The 19,277-nt window shown below is 51.1% G+C and overlaps 1 protein-coding gene across 1 annotated transcript in view; it reads left to right on the plus strand.

The window, feature by feature from the left end:
- Positions 1 to 12,329: 12,329 nt before the first annotated feature.
- DNMT3A (DNA methyltransferase 3 alpha) overlaps positions 12,330 to 19,277 on the plus strand; it is a 117,792-nt gene continuing 110,844 nt past the window's right edge. Inside the window, exon 1 of the mRNA XM_033125329.1 lies at positions 12,330 to 12,491. The gene's annotated coding sequence lies outside the window, so the exon portion shown is untranslated. The remainder of the gene's footprint in view (positions 12,492 to 19,277) is intronic.

Raw genomic sequence — 19,277 nt, forward strand, 5'->3', positions numbered from 1 at the left:
TTCACCACTCCCCTGGGGGCATGGTCTCATCTCTGCCACAGGAATCTATGGGGAAGCTGAAAAGAGAAAAGAAACACCACTCTGCTCTGACCTGATGGAGTTCTTGCTGGCGTCTTGCCAGCACGTGGGTGCTCCCCAGGGTGGGGGTACAAGTTTCCTCCCTACCTTTGACCTTTTAAAACAAACAGGTTTTCTTCCCTCTGGCGTGCAAAGAGAGCTTCAGGCCTTGCTCAGTTCTTACAGACATTCACGCCCTGGCCACAGTGCTAAAAATAGCCTCCTTCCTTTCTCACATTGGTTAGGCTTCCGCCAGGCCAGACCAGTTGGTGCCGCTCGCTGCTCGCTGCTCTGCAGCCTAGGCGAGAAGGGGGAGCAATAGAGCTCCGCGTTGCTGCCCTGCACGGTTCCGTCTCCAGCAGCGAGAGGGTTCGCGCGGCAACGCCGGGGGCCAGCCGCCAGCGAGCCCTGCCCAGTGGCCGCCAGAGGGAGCACTGTTGAGGAGCGGCGCTCACGCAGCCTCTCCCCTGCTCAGGGGTCCATTCTGCTCGGGCACACATGATCGTGGATCCCAATTCCCGGTGCTTTGCATTTATTTTTTTCTCCTCCCTGGGCTCCAGGATGTTATTTTTAGTAGAAGAACTGCTATAAATATTTATAAAGGGCAGTGGCTGGAATGAAGTGAGAGGCCCCACAGCTGGCGTTCCCCCTCCCCAATACACACGCCTCTGCAGACCCCTGCCCGCTGCGTGAGGAGATCTGTGCAGAGCCAGTGTGCTCAGCCCAGCCACACACGGAGTCACACGGAAACCCGAGGGAGCAGCCAGGGTAAGACAGGGGCGGGGGAAACGCCCCATCCTTCCCTCGCATGCGTGTCTTCTCCCTTGATGGCTCTCATTCCTAAAGGACGGCAAGCCTCGTGTGGGAGTGCGCCCTGGTGCGGCCTGGCTTCTCACTTGGAAGCACGAGGCGTGAGCGGCAGGTGCAGCGGGATTGCTCCAGCTGAGTGAGAGCAAGAAGGAAAATGGGAGCCGGGAGCTGGCTTCCCCTCCGGTGTAAAGAAGTAGCCCCATTCTCCACCCACCCCCATCCTCAGGAGGAGACCCCAGGCCTGACGGAGGGCTTGCCCCCCACAGCAGCTCTGAGTGCTGCCTAAGCCCACACTGACCACCAGCCAGTAGTGAGCTGAGGCCCTGGAGAGCCAGCAGAGGCTCTGGGGGGGAAAACAAAACAAAAAACATTGGTGTAAAGGTGCTCCCACACATCAGGACGTGGGAATCCATCCAGGCCTGTCTGGAGGGCCAGAAGGGGCAAGAGAGAGTAACGTATGGGAAGTTCTGAGGGACACTCAGTGCCAAAGGATGGTGATTTTAGGTATGGCGGGGCTACAGTGAGGTCTTGGAGGTGACACTAGTGGGTGGCTGCTTCCCCACAACCCTGCCATCTCACACTTGGTACCCCGAGGACAGGGCAGAATCCCACCTCCTGGTCCCTCACATAAACTGCTTGCTTCTTCTGGAGCAGAAAGAGCCAGAGGAACAGTCAGATTAAAAGCACCAAAGCAGCCAGGTGCTCAGGTCAGCGGAGGTGCACGTGGCGGCTGGCGGTGTCTCCTGGGCCAGGTCTGCGCCACTCTGCCGAGCCCCCCAGGCTGATCAGCACGCAGCAGGTTCCTTGCTCTCTGCTTGCCTTTGCAAAGGAGAAGCATGCACGTCTTCAACCGCGGGAGAGGCTGCAAGCTGCGAGCCTCCCACGATACCAGGCCCTGAAAGACAAGGGTCACTGGAGAGAGTCACAGGGGTGGCTCAGAGGCCAGCATGGCGGTGCAGAGGGTGTTCTGTTTTTACGTAAATCCTTTTTGACAGTTGATTACATGGAGAGCTGGGATAGCCACTATTACCTAAGGCCCCTGAGGTACCTGCCTCCTGACTTCTTGGCATCTGATTTATATCAGAAGCTTCAAGTTAGTTGGGTCCCTTTCCTCAATCCTGACTGGGAACACAAGTAGTCATCCGATAATGGGGCACTTCCTTCCTGATTGCTGTGACCATTTAGGAGCCTAATTTAACCTAAGTAGATGCTCTTTTGAGAGGATTGATATATACTGTTAGCCTCGTGGGGCCCCCCGGGCTGCTGATATTTTGTAGCTGTGAAGACCCCTAGAGTGGTCCCAGATGCATCCTGGGTCTTGAGGAAGTTGTGACCCCACCAAGCTCAGGTCGGTAAATCCCAGCCATGCTGAGGTGCCATTTATTTTCACAGCCTCATCTGCTGGGTGTGCCTTCTACACTGGCAGATTCACTGCCCTCTCCTGCATTGCTTACACCCTGCTCCTGTAGTCCATGGCAGCTTCGGAAAGGTACAGTTGCTATGGCAATGCCTAGAGCCATCTGAATTCCTGCTGCACCTTCTGGAAGAAAAGGGCTTGTGAAAAGCCGTTCGGTGGATTCCAAATCTAGCCTTTCCTGGCCTCTCCTCTGCCAGGGATTCGATGATTCTTACAGACTGGAAGTGTGGGAGGTAGGGAGCCTGTATTCCCTGGGGAAGATACACCATAGCTGCAAGCCACATGCACCTGGACAGATTATCTGTGGGTGGATCAGAAAACTACATGAGGCTTCATACGTGGGGCTCTCAGGGAAGAGACAATAACAGTGGTTCTCAAACTCCCCTGTGTACAGTGGGCTTTTCATTCAGGTCCCGGTTCCTGGGTCACACCCAGGACCCACCATAGCTGGGTCCCAAGACCTTTCTCACTTAGTCTCTTAGCCTCGCTATCAGAGATGGTGTCCTTGTACACCAGGCCTCCATCTCCAAACAAGAATTCAGCCTGGGTCCTGGGTCCATTGTCTCTAGAAGTCATCCTCACAGTTCCTTAAAATCCCAGGGTCCCCTTCTCCACACATCCTGAGAAAGCAGGCCCTATGGCTCCTCCCTTCTCCACAAGGCCAAGTGGCCACTGGGTGGCGATGAGTGGTGTGTCTTTTGTTCACCAGCTCATAAATAGCCTAAGGAAATGTGCCTGGGTGACTGGCCCGGACTGCCGTGGCCCCTTGACCTTTGAGGTACTACCTCTTGAGGCTCCCCTAATGGGGTTGGTCTTTTGGAAGGACTATGCCCCTGGGGCTGCTGAGAAGGAAGCCATGCATAGAGGAAGTAGAGCTGGGGAGGCTGGGTGCAGAGGAGCAGCTCTGGGAGTGGGCAGCAGCCTGCAGATGTTGCCTGGGAGGAAGTCAGCCTGCATGTCCTGCGCCAGCTCCTCCAGATGGGAGTCAGGCTGGACAACGGGTGAGTGGGAGGAAGGAGACCTCCAGGCTGGAAGCCTCTTCCCTTGGCTTCTGGTTGGTGTTTGTCCTGCTTTCCTCATTGCCTACGCAAACATCCCAGGTTCACCTTTTGCCGCCCAACCTACTGTGGGAGCCCACTCAAAGGAGGGGAACAAAGGACCGAGGAATATGCAGCAGTAGGGTGAGTAAAGGATGTGTGGGCTGACAGACCAGGGAGAGAATAGAATAGAAGAGGAAGAAAGGGACAGGAAGAGGCAGAGTGCAAGCTGAAGAAGGGACGTTTGAGACGGACCCAGTAAACGAGTACAGGTGGAGACAGGAAAGGTGAGGAAGGCGGGAAGCAGGGTTGGGTGGCTTCGCCTCATTCCTCAGTACTAGGCTTAGGGTATGTCATTATTTGTGCTGTTGTGGCCACAGCTCACAAGCCCCAGGTTCACCCTAATTTCATCCCCTCTGGCTTTCCATCCCTAACTGGGGTGGACACCGGCTGCCCTTGCCTTCCCCTGGGATCCCCTAACTCCTGTGGTGGCCCCTGCCCCAGGCACAGGCCTTGGCCCCAGAAGGCAGAGGCCTTATCTTCCCCACCCCGCCCGCCTGTCCTCCACATCCCACCCTGACCCCAGCCCAGTTTCTAGAGCTCAGCTGCAGCCTCACACAGTGTAGATGGAATTTCCCCTGAGGTTGTCTGGTTCACGGAGTCGCTTATCTTCTTGCCTTTAGCCATTACTGGAGAGTGGAAGGGAATTAGATAGGGGTCAATGGAAGGCCTCTGTAGCCAAACTTCACAAAGTGGGGGGTGTAAAGCTAGGGTGGAGCTGGGAGAGGCCCTTGTTTAACATTTCTGTTTACTGAGGCCCCCACCCTGACCTGCCCACAGCCCACCTCACCTGGTTCGTAACCGGGCTATTCCTGCCCCCATTTTATGATGGAGATTGGGTCTTTCTTCCCCTGCATATTCTTTCAAGGGAGACGGCTCCTTGGACAAGGTCACTGTCTAACTGTATTGTGCACACAGCTACCCTCAAAAGGCCTTCCGACTCAGCACACCCAGGCACACCCAAGACAGGAACTCACTTCCAGCGGGGCCCTGGAGGAACTCAGAAGCCACAGTCAGCCCCCAGCCCCCATGTCTGGAGAGCATTGAGCAGACACTGGAGAGGTACAAAGGGAGGAAGTGGCAGTGTACCTTGAGAAACCAGCCAACAGAGCTGCCTAAAGACATCTAGGAGTAAATAAAGGAAAAATACTAGAACAGAAGAAAACGGCAAGATGATTACACACAATCAATTGTAGTTGTTGTGTAAGATGCATGAACCTCAGGGTTGCTGACATCGCTGGGTGATGAGAACAGGTGGGCTTCTTCAAGACGGCTTTGTTCTAAAGGGAGGGGAACAAGCATATGTTAAGTGCCTACTGTGTGCCAGGTGTGTTCACATAAGTGATCTTATTTAGTGCCATCTGCTCGCCAAAGTGGGAGTGTAGGTGTTACCAGTTCACAGGAACAAGGCTCTGAGAGAGGTCAGGTATTTGCCCAATTAGGAAGTGACAAGCCCATCGGCTTCACTGGAACGCAACTCTCCTTCCCACTAGGTGACACGGCTGATGTGGCAGAACTTCAGCAAAATGTCAAGGGAGAGGAAGACTATTTCAAGTTTGGGGGAGGGAGGGAGGGAGATAGCTCAGGGAGGGAAGTAGAATGTTGAGTCAGTCGTCTCAACTAGAACCTGGTTTGCCTACTTCAGAAACTACCACGGGAAAATAATTGACTTCCTGATTTTTTTTTTTTTTTTTAATCTTAAAGACAACCAAGATAGTGTCTCTGATTCCTAATGCCACCTCTGCCTCTGGGCATACCTTTCTCCTATGCTCCCCAGTCAATGCAAAACCAACCTGTTCCTGCCAGAGATTGATTACCCTCCAAGCCGAGCAAGAAGAGGAGGTAGGAATAGTGTGAGCCCTTGTAGCACATTGACTTAGTCCCCACAACTTTCCCTAAAAGGTACTACCAGCACAGTCGTCTGGTGGACAGATAAGGCAACAGGAGGAGAGAAGTATTTTGCCCGGGGACAGAGGGGCAGCCAGTGGCAGTGACTTGAAACCCGGCAAACCGTCTCCAGAGGCGTCACCTGACCTCTGACGTATTCTGCCTCTGCAGCTAACATTGAGCAAGATTTCTGGGCCTGGTGCTGTGGTGTTCTTCCCATGTGTTACCTGACACAGGAAAGGAAAGGTGGAGGTTCAGCCTCAGGTTAAGCCGGGTGGTCTTTCCCTAGGCCTACTCTGCATTTTGGACGCCTCATTCACACGGACCAATACTGACATCTGGGGCTCCTCAGCCTCCACCCTGACTTTGCAGGGCAGGTTTGGAAGGATCCCCATCCCACCTGTCACTTTCAGCCCTGACCAGGCCTCACACCAAAGGGATTTGCAAGGGGCTACACCAGCAGCCCGGGGTGGCAGAATCCCCCTCTAGATATGTGGTGGAGAGAGGGCACCAACAAGAATTCAGCCCTGGGGAGGGTTAGGGCACATCAGAGAGTTTTAGAGTGTGAATGAGCCAGGAAACTGACACCCTGGAAATCCAGTGGTCCCGGGCCACACAGGGAGGTGGTAGAGGAACTCCTGCTGGAGAGACCTGTCTGGTCCTGCCACACTTCCTTCTGTGAATGTGCGTCAAGGGAATGGGTCCCGCTGCCTTGTATCCTCCTGAACTTTAGGACATTCCTCCAGGAGAACATACCAGATTCCTCGATGCCTCCCTTTGTATCCGGGTCTAAGGCTATGTGAGCATTTGCCCCACCCCCCTCAGTAACTGACACCTAATCACCAGACTTTACTCCCAGGGAATGGAGGGTCCCCTCGGCTCACAATATTCCCCCTGCCAGAAGGAGGTCTGCCTGGAAGTGACTGACCTGGACTACGCTGGCCAGAGAGGGGATCCCCCTCTTCTTGGCTTCTTTTAAGTCCCTTGCAAAATTAGAGGAGCAAATACCTATATATTGCATTAAAATGAAATAGTATGCTTCATTTGCCATCCACACTTGGTCCTCTGTATAAAATGTCACTGTCCTCAAGAGGCTACAGCCCAGGGTGGGGGAGTGCCCACAGACAATTAATACAAAATAATGCATGTTAATTACCAAACACATGGTACAGAAAAGTGCTGGGAATCAGGGAAGGAAGAAGAGTTCAACCATCGGTAAATAAAATGATGTCAAAATATGAAATAACAGGAAACATACTGTGTCTTATTACATGGGTCATTCCTTCATTTGCTCACACAGCCTGCCCCGGGCTGCTTTTAGAGTTCCAGTGAGTTCTGTTACTGTTTTCTATACTTGTAAGGTCTTAAATATGCCTGGTCAGCTTCTTTAGCGTCTTCATTTTTTAAAAACTATTTTTGAAGCAAAACCTTCCTCCTGGGATAAAACTTCCCTTCACTGGCTCTTGCTTTGGAAGCCACACATCCCCTTCTCCAGGCCAACGCCTCCTCTGAGGTCTTTCCATCTGGTGGCTATGGGGTGTCCGTATGCCTGGGCTGTTTTCAATTACACCCCTCAAACTGAGGCTGAGCAAATGGCTCTACCAAGCTGATTTTCCCAAGGATCAATCTTGTTTTGGACTAACAGGTCAAAACAAAATCAACTCAACCTAAAACCCATACAAAGCAAATAAGGACATCTATTTGTAGATTTACCTTAAAAATTACAAGGGCCCACCAAGGGTCCCCGCACAAACCAGTGTTGTGGCCTCAGGGTGGTTAAGATGGCTCAGGCCTGGGATTCCCTGCCTCCTCCAGCCCAGGATGGGGGCGGGATAATGAGAAAGCTTCCACTTCACCTTCTGTCACCTGCCTTCTTGCCCCTGCAGACGCCAGGCTGGGAAGGGTGTCTAGCCCCAAAGGTCGTGTGCACCAGAGGCTTGGAAGGGCGACACTCACTCCTCAGCCTCACACCAGGCTGCATCGTCACGGGGTGGGGTTTAGCTGGTGACCTCACACTGACATGGGCCCTTGCCCTTGCCCCAGTCTCATTTGCCAACTTTGCTCTCTGGAGAACGAGTGCTTTGAGGAGCACATCCCCACAGCCGCCGGGTCCTTACTGTTTGGACTAAAGAGACAGACACTCCGCTTGCGGTTTGGGTCTAAATTGGAGGGAATAGCAGAGAATGGCCCAATCATTTTCCGTGGCCCCAGAGGTGTTGTTAAAACAATTTAATGGGTTGCAAATGGTAAAGTATCAGAAAATTTCACAGAAAAGATCCAGATTTACAGCTTCTCTGGAAAAGTTACGAGTATCTGGCTATAGTGGTCCCACATTTCCCTATGGCAACAAGTCGGCTAAAGACCCTCAGACATCCTCCTCTCTCATCTACCAGGTCTGGGTGTCCTGGGGCAGCTGCTCTGGGGGCCACTGTGGGCCTGGAACTAACTGTCAGGCTCTCCTGCTCCATAAGGGTGTCCTTGCCTTCTCGGAAGCCTCGGCTAGAGAATGCCTCCCCTGACTGTTCTCAAGCAGCAGCCCACAGCCTCCCTCTGACTGAGGAGAACCAACCCTTTTACTAAGAGCTGAGACAACTGAATTTCTGGGGAGCACAGACTTGTAGGAAAGTATCCACACACCCACAGTATTCCACCCCCTTTGCTGCTTCTGTGTGGAGCCAGAAGGTTCTGGGACAGAAGGCCCAGAGAGGGGCCTCAATGCTGAATGGGACAGTCGGCTGCTCCTAGCGCCTGCTGTCACTGTGACTTCTACCACCATCACAATATAGGGGGAAACTCCAGTGGCAAAAGCCCCACACCCCCAATCTATATGTGGATTGCTGTTTTGCTCAGCAGCGGTCAATGTAAAATTTGCCTAGGCAAATGCCAAATAGTGATGTTCCTGGCAGACATGACCTTGGGCCAGCCACCTCATAGTGACGGCAGTTGTAGGGTGGTGGTGACTGCCCAGGATGGGCCTGAGCTATAAGCAGGAAAGGAAAGGTAGTGTTAGAGAAACAAGCAGCTGAGAAAGAGTATGAGGAGAGAGCCTTCAATGTGGTCACAGTCATGAAGTCAACCCAGTTGGGACACTCACCTTCCCTGAAACATTTATGTTTTGTGTCTCCTTTCAGTTAACACACGGGACTCTGAACCTTGGAGTTCGTTTTTTATTATTAGTTTCAGATGTACAAAAGAATGTACTAGTTAGACGTTTCACCCCTCACAAAGTGATAACCCCCTCCCCCACCTTGGAGCTTTTTAGCACACGTTCTTCCCATCTTCCTGAATGGACTGTAAGCTCCCTGAGGGCAGGGATGGTGACACATTTCTTTAGTTCTCCTTACAACATATAGTATTCTCCAACATTCCTGATGACTAAAATGAGTGCTTATGGACAAATGCCTAAAGTGCAATGATTTATTAAATATAAATAGATCTCATAGATAATACAATTTCTGTCCATCAGTCAACACTCACGGAATTCTAGAATGGTGTCTGAACAAAGTTTACAAATATTCACTTACCATAACCTGCCGATCTAAATAACCCCACCCACCCCACCCCTGCCCCAAAACTAAAGCTTCGCAGCCAGATGCTCTCATCCAAAGGATCCTTGTCACCTCTTCACCTGCAGGCACTTACGAGTAAGGGGCAGACAGTCCAATCACTCCAGCCCACATGAAGCAATTTTCTACTCTGTGGCAGTGACCACTGAACATACCCCCAGTTGGGAATGCTCAGACGGGGCATAAACCTTCCCAGACATACCCACAAATTTGAAACGGGAGGAGCTAGAAGACAGAAAGAGTGCCGGGTGCATAGTGGGTACTGATTCTGAGTGAGCAAACAGCTGAGATGTGGTGACTCAGAAGGTGCACTGACCAGACGATGAAACTTGGATTAGAAGCGAATCATTGTGTAGACGGTTCCTAACAAATGTGGGTGAGAGACTGCTAATGGACTTGTAGTTTAACATGATGCAGAGGGCTATCCGTCTTCAGAAAAAACGCAGAGAAGCTAAATGGGGTGGTAAGGATAACGTCTCAAGTGAGAAAGGCGTCAACACTTGACCCCAGGCCCTGCTGCCCAAATGGCGTTCTCTTGGCTGCCTAGAAAAGATGGGCGGCCTGAAGTCCTGGGCCTCGTGCTGGGTGTCTGGGGGTCCCGGACCCTTGCTCTAACTCTCAGTTCTAGCATCCTATATGCCTCCACTTCTGCTCTCTGTTCACTGCCTTCCAGCTTACCCTACCATGGATGTGATTGGCCTACCTCCTGAAAGGTACTCGCATGTGTGACTCGCCCTCTGCCCCAAGTTGGTCCCAAGTCATCCAGTCCTGCTGGGGCACCTCAGGCTGCCCCAAGCTTCTACGACCTCCCCAAACCTGGCCTAAACCTACCACCTCAAGCCTCAGTTTATTCTTTTGAATCCCTTTCCCTGTGAGCCTGCACCTTCCGAGTCCCTTGCTAAGACTCCTCCTTCTGCCTCTGTCTTTGCCCTGCCCTCTTCTCTGAAATTGCTCCATCCTCTCCCAGAGGCTTGGCTGGGGTCCTATTCCTTGGGGAGGGCTTCCCTGGGCTCCCCACCCCTGACCCTGTCTTCTTGGAGCCATGGGTACAGTGGACTGAGCACAGGCTGGGCAGTGGAGGGGGAGTCAGATTCACCTACACTTGGATCCTGATGCTGCTTCTGTCTGAGTGTGACCTCAGACAGGTCACGCCTTATTCTCTGCACCTGTAAAATGAAAAGAATTCTAACCTTCATGGTTGTTACAAGGATTATATTCAAACCCGTGAGATACCTGAAACAGTACTCAGCACATAATACATGATCGATAGCCATTACTTTCCTTCCTCTGACACTAAGTACACGACCCACTGGACACTACACGTGCTGCCCATTTAGGCCCCACTAACTTGGGGAAGGGCTCCCGAGCCCAACTGGCCAGGCCCTTCCTGGACTCACGAGTGAGACTGGAATAGAGGAATCTGATGCTGCCAGGGTGAGCTCCACACCTGATGCCAGGTGGCTCAGTCACCCCATTGGAGTCTCCCCAGGGCCAGCAAGGGCTGCTCAGGCTTGGGACACTGATTCATCGCCCCTGCACAGACATGTGAAGGGCCACCTGCAGCGGTTGGAGGGTGGGGTCCAGCATTTGGAGCCAAACTTCTTCCCCTGCTGTAGCCTTCAAATCACAGGAAAAACTACTACTTGGGGTGGGGGCTGATCCAGGAGTGCGAGGTAAGGACCAGGACAGGATTGGGAGGGACACCTCACAGACCTCATCCCTGACCACCAAGTACACGCACACCCCTCCTCGGGGATTAACTGCCCCCTCGGTGGGTAAGGCAGATTTTTCAAGCCTCTGAAACACCAGGGCCTTGCCCCCACCTTCTCTCAGGGCCAAGAGGCTGGTTCACCTTAGACTAGAGAGCCCTCTCAGAACAATTTACCTTTCACCAGAGATACCCGGCTATGTGCACTCTGCGTTTAGACTTGAGGAGGTTTCTCTACAGACCAAGAAGAATCTGCTCCATTCATTCATCAGATGTTTATAGAGCACCTACTAGGTACCAGACATAGTCTAGGTCCTGGAGATACAGCAAAGGACAAGGTGCCCGCCCTCAGAAAGCTTGCATTTTACCATAGGAGACAGACAAGATTGTGCAGTGTCAGGGGGTGTGGTAAATGCTCAGGGGAAAAACAGCCTGTGAAGGTTTGGAGAGTGAGTCATGGAGGGGAGGGCGCCGTGGGAGCTCTTCAGTGTCTGCCCCTACTGAGCAGTAACTAGCTCAGTAACTTTTTAGGTGAACAAAGAAAAAATTCCAGGCAGCAGGAATTCCCCTTGGTAAGTCTCCAATCGAGGACTAACTTTTTTGCCCTAGCAGTTTACGACCTTCTGGGTCATGTCCCACAGCTGCCAGCCACCTGGGCCAGACTCTCCCAGCAGCTAGTCCAGCCTCCGACTGGCACCCTTTTTTTTTCTCCTTTCCTCTATAGTCCACACTGTGTTCTGGACTCCAGGCCTTTGTTTCACAGATTTGTGTTTTTGTTTGTTTGTTTTGCCAGTCCTTCTTTGGCCATATTCTCCAGTGACAAAATGTACAGTCCCTCTAACACAACTGATAGTCCATCTTCTAATCCCAGAAGATGGCTTTCTATCTGGAGGAAGAATATTCTGGAAATTATATGCTTTCCAGTGCTTACCTTCACACTGACCAGACAGGACGATGTGGGTTGCCCCAGGGTATTCCCCCAGAACGCCTCAAATTTTCTATTACGCCTCCACAGCTTCCAAACTTTCACAGGGGAGCGCAACAGGTCTTCTGAAATGAGATGGATTTTACCAGGATGGTGCGCTTTGGGGAAGTGGCTGTGCTGCCCGGTACGCAGTGCTGCAGTTCCTCAAATCCCCGCTCTTCTCACAAGGCGCAAGCCACTTCTCATTTATTGTCACAAGGGAATTTTTAATTCGATGTGTGTGATTGCTGAGTCGCATCTGTAAGCTCCTCGAGGGCAGAGCTAGGTTTGTTTGGCTCACCATTGACTCCGCCAAACCCCGCCCAATGCCTGGCAGAAAGTGGAAGCTTCAACAGCTGTCAAATGTGCAAGGAAAATACACCCACAGATACAATTATATTGGTAATACACATACCACAGTCAAAGACTAAGGAAACATGAACAAGGAAGGTATGGCTGAGTGGTAGACGTAAACCTTATTTAGCTCTCTTACAAATAAACGATGTATTTATTATAAATAGGCCCAACCAAGGATTTTTCCCGGTGTGTAAATTTATGAGGCGTCTTATAAAGGTATAAAAACTCACACACACACACGCACACACTCACACACACTTCCTCTCCAGTAACTCAGACACTCTGGGTGCCCTCCCTAAGACCCGCTCAGGACACGGAAGAAAAGCAAGACTGAGCTCAACCAATCAGAAGTCAGCACTTCTAAGGACCCTCCCCGCCACATGGGTGACAGACAGCATGTTCCGCCCCCAGCCCAGCGCCACCTGGAGGTCGAGGAGTGCAAATGCTGCGCCTGCCGAGAGGCTCCTCTGCCAGGCGGAGACCGCACACCTGGCCCGGTCTCCGTGGCGGGTGAAGATTCGGCCTCCGGATCCGGAACCAGCCAGACCGCCAAGGCACCTACTGTACGTTCGTACAGGGCGGAGCCGCTGAGGAACTGTCAACGGCGATTTTTAACCCGTTTACTCAAGTGAGTTTTCCCACAACTTTCTTCTAATTTCTGTTCTAAATTATCCCTGTTTGACCAGACGAATGGGTTTGATGAGGAAAAGTGGCTTAGAAAAGTGACACAGTAGTGGTTTTAAATGCTTCAAGAGCATCTCTTTGAGGCCCAACCCAACCTCCATTAGGCAGGTGGATGTGGAGAGCGGGTGGATCCTTTCCCTGGTCCCCAGTCACTGGGATAGGGGTGCAGGGACTGCCCCCCACTTTCCTCCAGTAGCCCAGAGATCCCAGGAGTAGCCCAGGCTGCTGGCACTGCACCCAGAACTCCAGGTCTGACAGCCAAGGTGTCTTCATCCCCCCGCTCTCTGAATGGGCCTGACTGGGTGACCATCAGCTCTGCTCTCCCTCACGTGGTCAGGGCCCAGAACTGAAATCATCCTTATTCATTTCATGGTCCTTGTTCCCAGTTTGGAAGGAGGTCTGAGGAGTATCCCCTCTGAGGACACCGAAGACCTGCTTGGCTCAAGGTGGATTTTCCCCTTGTCACTCAGTGGCCCTCAGCACAGGCCTGTGGGCGGTGCCTGCTCTCCTCTGCAGGGGTGTTTTTTTCAGGAGGGAGTCCACTCAGGCTGGGGTGGCAGGAGAACAGCCTGACATCTGGGAAGTCTAGGTGCTTTCAGCACTTCCAATAAGAGGAAGATGGGGGAGGAGGAGTATAGGGAAGAGCTGTTTTTACTTTATTGAGCACCTACTATGTGCCAAGTACCATGTTAGATTTGTGACCAGGACAGCAGTTTTCTCACAGAGGCCCAGGAAATATGGTTTTAAAAATATGCATTATTTGGATATCACATATTAATTTTATACAGAGGAGAATATCCCTTTAGGCTCCTTTTCTACCCCTTGGCCCTGCTTCTGTTGTCTGTGGCCCCCAAAACGTGGGAGTTGGGGAGTATAGAATGGAAAGGCCGAGATATACCACCAAAATCACCTGAGAAGGGGAGAGATCTTGGTCTGATTAGCATTAGAGGACTTGTGAGAACTAGAAATACAGGTCCAGGCCTCTCCCTGGTGGGTGAGGAAGAAGCCCGAGGTTTCTGAAAAAAACGAGTTCTGGAAACTCTGAGATGATGTGCCTGGTCCAGGGGCGAGGGGACTGGACAGGGCCACTCCATGGGCTCTGCTCGCCGCGGGCGACGAGGAAGGGAAGATCTCCATCAGCCACCAAGTCAGGAAATCTGCTGAGTCAGAGCTCCAGGAGGGTGGGGGGAGCCACTTTGTCCAAGACCACCATGGTAGTGAGAGAAGACCTGCTTCTTGGGCACCCACATTAGCCTGGCAGAGCCAGCAGCACCCCAGGAACTAAGATATGCTCTTCCTCCACTCCCTGAGTGAGAGGCCCCAACCCCTAGAATCCTTGAGTGTTGAAGTCAAGGAGCCTGCACTGGGGGTGAGCTGCGGAGCATTGTTTTCCCTCTGGTATAGCCAGCCTGTATTTCCCCTCTTAGTTCCAATGTCCTCCTAGTTCCCTTGTCCCCAGGATCACGCGAACCCGAGTTTTGGTCAGGAAAACTGACTCCCATGGCCTAGGCCCTTCCCAAGCCTCTCTTTGCCTCTCCACCTTTCTCCTGCCCTGTTCCTGGCTCCCAGGATCCCCAGGGCAACAGGTCACATTCAGCTCCTGGGAATTCATGAAGTGTGGAATACAAAGCTTGGTCTCTAAGTAAAGAAATTTCAAGATGTCTGGGGGGCAGGTGTGTTTTCGAAATGCTCTTTGGATGCTGGGATCCTGGGACACTGGGGGAGGATAGTGCAAGGCCAGGGCTAAGGTTAGACCTGCACAGGGACAGAGCTGTGAGCTCAAAGTCCTACACGCTGTGTGGCGTGTAGCAGGGGAGCAGACGAGCGTGGGTCCACTGCCTCCGCCAGCGTCGTGTGCCTGCAGGAGCGCTGGCCCCTCTGGGAAACGCCGTGTAGGCACAGAGTGGACCAGGAAGTCCAGGTCTGCTCCCACTCAGTCAATGACTTGCCAAGAGACTTCTCTGGACCTCAGTGGCTTTGGCACAACAGTAGCTGGACTTTGTATCTTTAAGTCTGTGATTAGGACCTAATGAGAGCTCAATCTGAAAGCCATCAGAAAATATGGAGGGAATGTTCCTCATTCCCCTCTCTTCTCATGAGACAAGAGATAGAAGTGGGGAGGCAAGTAATAAAAGTACCGTTAGCTGGTATCTGTGGAGTGCTTGCTATATGCCAGGCGCTGTTCTAGGCACTCGGCATTCTCTCATTTAATTCGTCCAACAACGCGTGAGTCAGGCCGGATCATCACTCCCCGTAGTACTTACAAGCTCGCAACATCTGGTGAGTGGCCAGGCCAGCACTTGAATCCATATCTGTCCGAAGCGAAGCCCCTGCCTTTATCACAGCACCATCCTGGGACTGCAGTGTCCCTAAGGGTGAAACCCCCTGGCCTGGGGAAATGCCTTAGCTGGAAGTCTGACCTGAGTTGAGTGCGCTGCCCCAGCTCGCTGTGTGGACTTGGGCACCTTACTTAACTCTTCTGATCCTCCGTCCCCTCTTTTGTTTAACAAGGGGTTTTGCTCTCTGAGTCCCTGCCAGATCCTTGGGGGTCATTTATATCATCCCTGGCCCCGATCCTATGTTGGGTTAGAAAAGAAATGAAAGTGCAAAAGGGAGTCAAACCTAGAGTGGGGGCCAGGGCCCTAAAGTGGATCCTCGGAATTTTCCTAGCCTTCGAGCATCCCTACGTTTGGTCTGGACTCAGCCACCCCAGGAGGGTGGCAGGAAGCCTGTTACCAAGCCCATGTTTCAGAAAACTAAGGTCCAATGAGGAAAAATGACTCCTCAGGGTCAAAGAGCTAGTTAGAAATGGAGCTGGGGTTGGAATCTAGATCTCCCAGCCCTTAGCCCAGGCTGCTCTCAGCTCGCTGGGCTCAGGCCCCAGCACGGAGCAGAGGGGGAAGAATGAGAAAAGGCGGTTATCCGCAGGGCTGTAGTCTTTTCTGAAAGCCCTAAGGGAGAGTCCACTTCCCTGCTTTCGCCAGCTTCCAGAGCCTGCCCGCATTCCTCGGCTCCTGGCGCCTTCCTCCACCGTCAAAGCCAGCGGTGGTGGGTTTAGTCCTTCTCACATCATGTCACTCCGACACTACTCTTCTGCCTCCCTCCTGTAGTTCTAAGGACTCTTGTGATTACATTGGACCCACCCCGATAATCCAACTTACCTTCCCATCTCTAGGTCGCCTGCAACCTTGATTCCCCTTGTCATGTGACCTAACACATTCACAGGTTCAAGGTTTAGGACGTGGACATCTTTGGGGGATGTTATTCTGCCTATCACATGCCCCTTGTCCCAAAGGGGACTTCCAAAAATAGTTCCATTTCCTGCACATCTGACATGTGGGTAGAGATATGTACCTGTGACTCTCTCCTATGGATTTCTCAGAAACCCTGTGTCTAGCCCCAGCCTCATCCCTTGAGTGTTTCCCCTTCATTCCATTTCTTGTCTCCCTGGTACCTACCTTTTCTGTGTCTCTCCCACAAATGGACCCATTACCTCTGAGCCAGACAGCCCCAAGCTGGAGTGGGGACAGGGAACAGCCCAGGGTGCTGGCCAGGCTCAGCTGGGGAGGAGGAATCACTCTCCAGATGGGACAGGGGGCTGCCTGCTGCTGGCTGCGGCAGCTCAGACGGTGCCAGTCCTGGAGGGCAGAAGGTTCTGGAATTGGTTCCCATCCTCCCAGGCCCTGCAAAGTCTCCTGTGCCTTGATGACAAGTACCAGTTGGTGAAATGGAGATGGTGAGTCAGGTGCTGCCTCTCTTTGTGGCTCTGCTCTGCTGGCGGGCAAGAGGTGGGTGCAGGAAGCAGGCAAGTGACTGGCTGGGATATTCTGGTAACTGGCTGGGGCTCTACCTAAAGTGACGTGGAGTCTTGAGTTTGTCCATTTCTCCCTGAGGTGCTGGGGACAGGGGGGATTTGGGTATTATCACTTGTTCCCCTTCATTCTGTCTTCTGCCTCTTGCACTCTCCTGACACTGTCCCCTCAGGGGACAGTCCAGCCACTTGTCCTTGTTCCCTGTAGTAGGCAGCTTCTAAAACAGCTTCGTGGCATTCAGACCCTTGTGTGATGCCCTCCTCTTGAGTGTGGGCTGGTCCTAGTGACTTACTGTTCACAAAGAGAATAGGGCAAAACTTTTCAGATTCGCTTATCAGTCTGCGTCTTCCACTTTCCCCAAATACTCTCAGTATCTCCTTCTTGGTCTCTCTGATGAAGCCAGCTGCCATCTTGGGAGCTGCCCTATGGAGAGGCCCACATGTCTAGGAACTGAGGGCAGCCCCTGACCAACAGCCCCCACTGGATTGAAGCCCACAGTCCAACAAGCTGTAAGGAACTGAATCTTGTCAACGACTACCATGTGCGAAAGCTTGGAAATGTGTCCTTCTCCATTAAGCCTTGAGATGACGGTAGCCAGACACCTTGATTGCAGCCTGTCAGAGACCCTGACCCCAGAGAGCCCTACTAAGTCACTCAGATTCCTGGCATGCAGAAACTGTCAGATATAAATATTTAAGCCACTAACATGTGGGTTACTTTGTTATGCAACAATAGATAACAAATACACTCTTTTCTCCTTGACCTCGTTGCCTCATCAATGCTCAGCCCCTTTGTCCTTGACCTTCGTTCTCTCCTCTGGCTCTCCCTTTGCCTCCACGAACCTCCTTCGCTTTCCTTTGCCATCATTTCTTCCCACCCCCATTTTGTGGTCTACCCCAACATCTCAGGTCTCCACACTCCTCAGTGAGAAAGCCCATCCATTCATGGCATCGACAATGAGTCAGTAGCATGCCACGGTGCTATTCTTCCAGTCATTTCCTCCATTCCTCCAGCTCATTTGTGTGCAATGCCATTTCTCCTCTGGCCCCCGAATATATATTTTATCTGGCTGTTACTATAACAACCCAAATCAGTGAACATGTTTCTCCTCATCATCTCTGTTTTCAGTCAGCAATAGATGTTCCCTTTGGAAGGCAGCTCATAGCCTCCCCACACCCACTGCTGGGGCGGAGCACAAATCTCCTAGCCACTGAGCTGCCTCCCTGTGACTCAGACTCATCTTCCTTAAGCACGACTTTCAAGACGTCAGATTGTCAATGACTCTCAAGTCTCCATATTTCCCATTGAACCTGCCTGATGTTTCCCACCAGTAGCCCCATGTGACTGTAGCAAACGGACCAGGGTTTGAATGCCAGTTCTACCACATTCTGCCTGTGTGCACTGGTGCAAGTTGGTTCACTTCCCTTGCCTCAGTTTTCCAATCTGAGGCTAAAAACTGGAAACACCCTAGATATCCTTCAACAGGTGAATGTTACTTCAATTGTCTAGCTTTGGTCACAAACCTACCCTGAAACAGGTTCTGGGTTAGCCAGTGGGATAGCGTGGATCACATGCCCACACCCATAAGTGGGTGTAGGACATGACATTGGGACTGACATATCCAGCCAGCACCCTATGGAATAGGGACAGGGGTGTTCCCCAAAGCAAGGGGCACTGGCCAAACACATTGCACTTCCCCTGATGGCTGCCTGGCATCCATGTGCGCCTTCTTTCTCTGTATAAGCACTTTCAAAATGCTCTTGCTACCTGATAGTGGTGGTGGTTGCACAACATTGCAAACATACTAAATGCCACTGATTGTACATTTTTATTATTTAAAAAATTTTTATTTTTCAATTACTGCTGACATACAATATTATATTAGTCTTAGGTGTACAACATAGTGATTAGACATTTATGTAACTTATGAAGTGATCACCCCGATAAATCTAGTACCCATCTGACACCGGGCATAGTTATTACAATATTATTGACTATATTCCCTATGCTATATTTCACATCCTCATGACTCTTGTGACTACCAATTTGTACTTTCTAATCCCTTCACCTTTTTCACCCATCCCACCAACCCCCCTCTCATCTGGCAATCATCAGAATGGTCTCTGTATCTATGAGTTTGTTTCTGTTTGTTTGTTCATTTTTTTGTTGTTCTTTAGAGTCCACATATAAGTGAAATCATATGGTATTTTTCTTTCTCTGTCTGACTTATTTCACTTAGCATAATACCCTCTAGGTCCATCCATGTTGTTGCAAACGGCAAGATTTCATTCTTTTTTGTGATTGAGTAATATTCCATTGTATATATGTACCACATCTTCTGCATCCATTCATCTGTTGATGGACACTTAGGTAGCTTCCATGTCTTGGCTATTGTAAATAATGCTGCAGTAAACATATGGGTACATATGCCTTTTCAAAATAGTGTTTTGGGTTTCTTCAGATAAATCCCCAGAAGTGGAATTACTGGGTTCTTCTTTGTCTCGTTATAACCTTTGTTTTAAAGTCTATTTTGTGTGGTGTAAATATTGCTGCCCCAGATTTTTTGTTTGTTGGTTTCCATTTTCAAGAAATATCTTTGTCTATCCCATTAGTTTCAGTCTCTGTGTGTATTTCCATTTGAAGTGAGTCTCTTGTAAGCAGCATGTGTAAGAGTCTTGTTTTCTTATCCGTTCAGACACCCTATGTCTTTTGATTAGAGCATTAATCCATTTACATTTAAAGTAATTGAGTTTTTTTTAAGTATAATTTCGATTTTATTTTTCCCCCAGAGAATATTTCTTTGGTCCTTAAGGACTTAGCTCCTTACATGGACTTTGGTAGAGGTCATGGGGAAGCACCCACAGGTCTAAGTTGTGGGGCTGTTCAGTCCTTCTGGCCTTCACAGGAACAATTCCTGA

Source organism: Rhinolophus ferrumequinum, chromosome 13 (genome assembly GCF_004115265.2).
Source record: "Rhinolophus ferrumequinum isolate MPI-CBG mRhiFer1 chromosome 13, mRhiFer1_v1.p, whole genome shotgun sequence".
In the NCBI taxonomy this organism is placed as follows: domain Eukaryota; kingdom Metazoa; phylum Chordata; class Mammalia; order Chiroptera; family Rhinolophidae; genus Rhinolophus; species Rhinolophus ferrumequinum.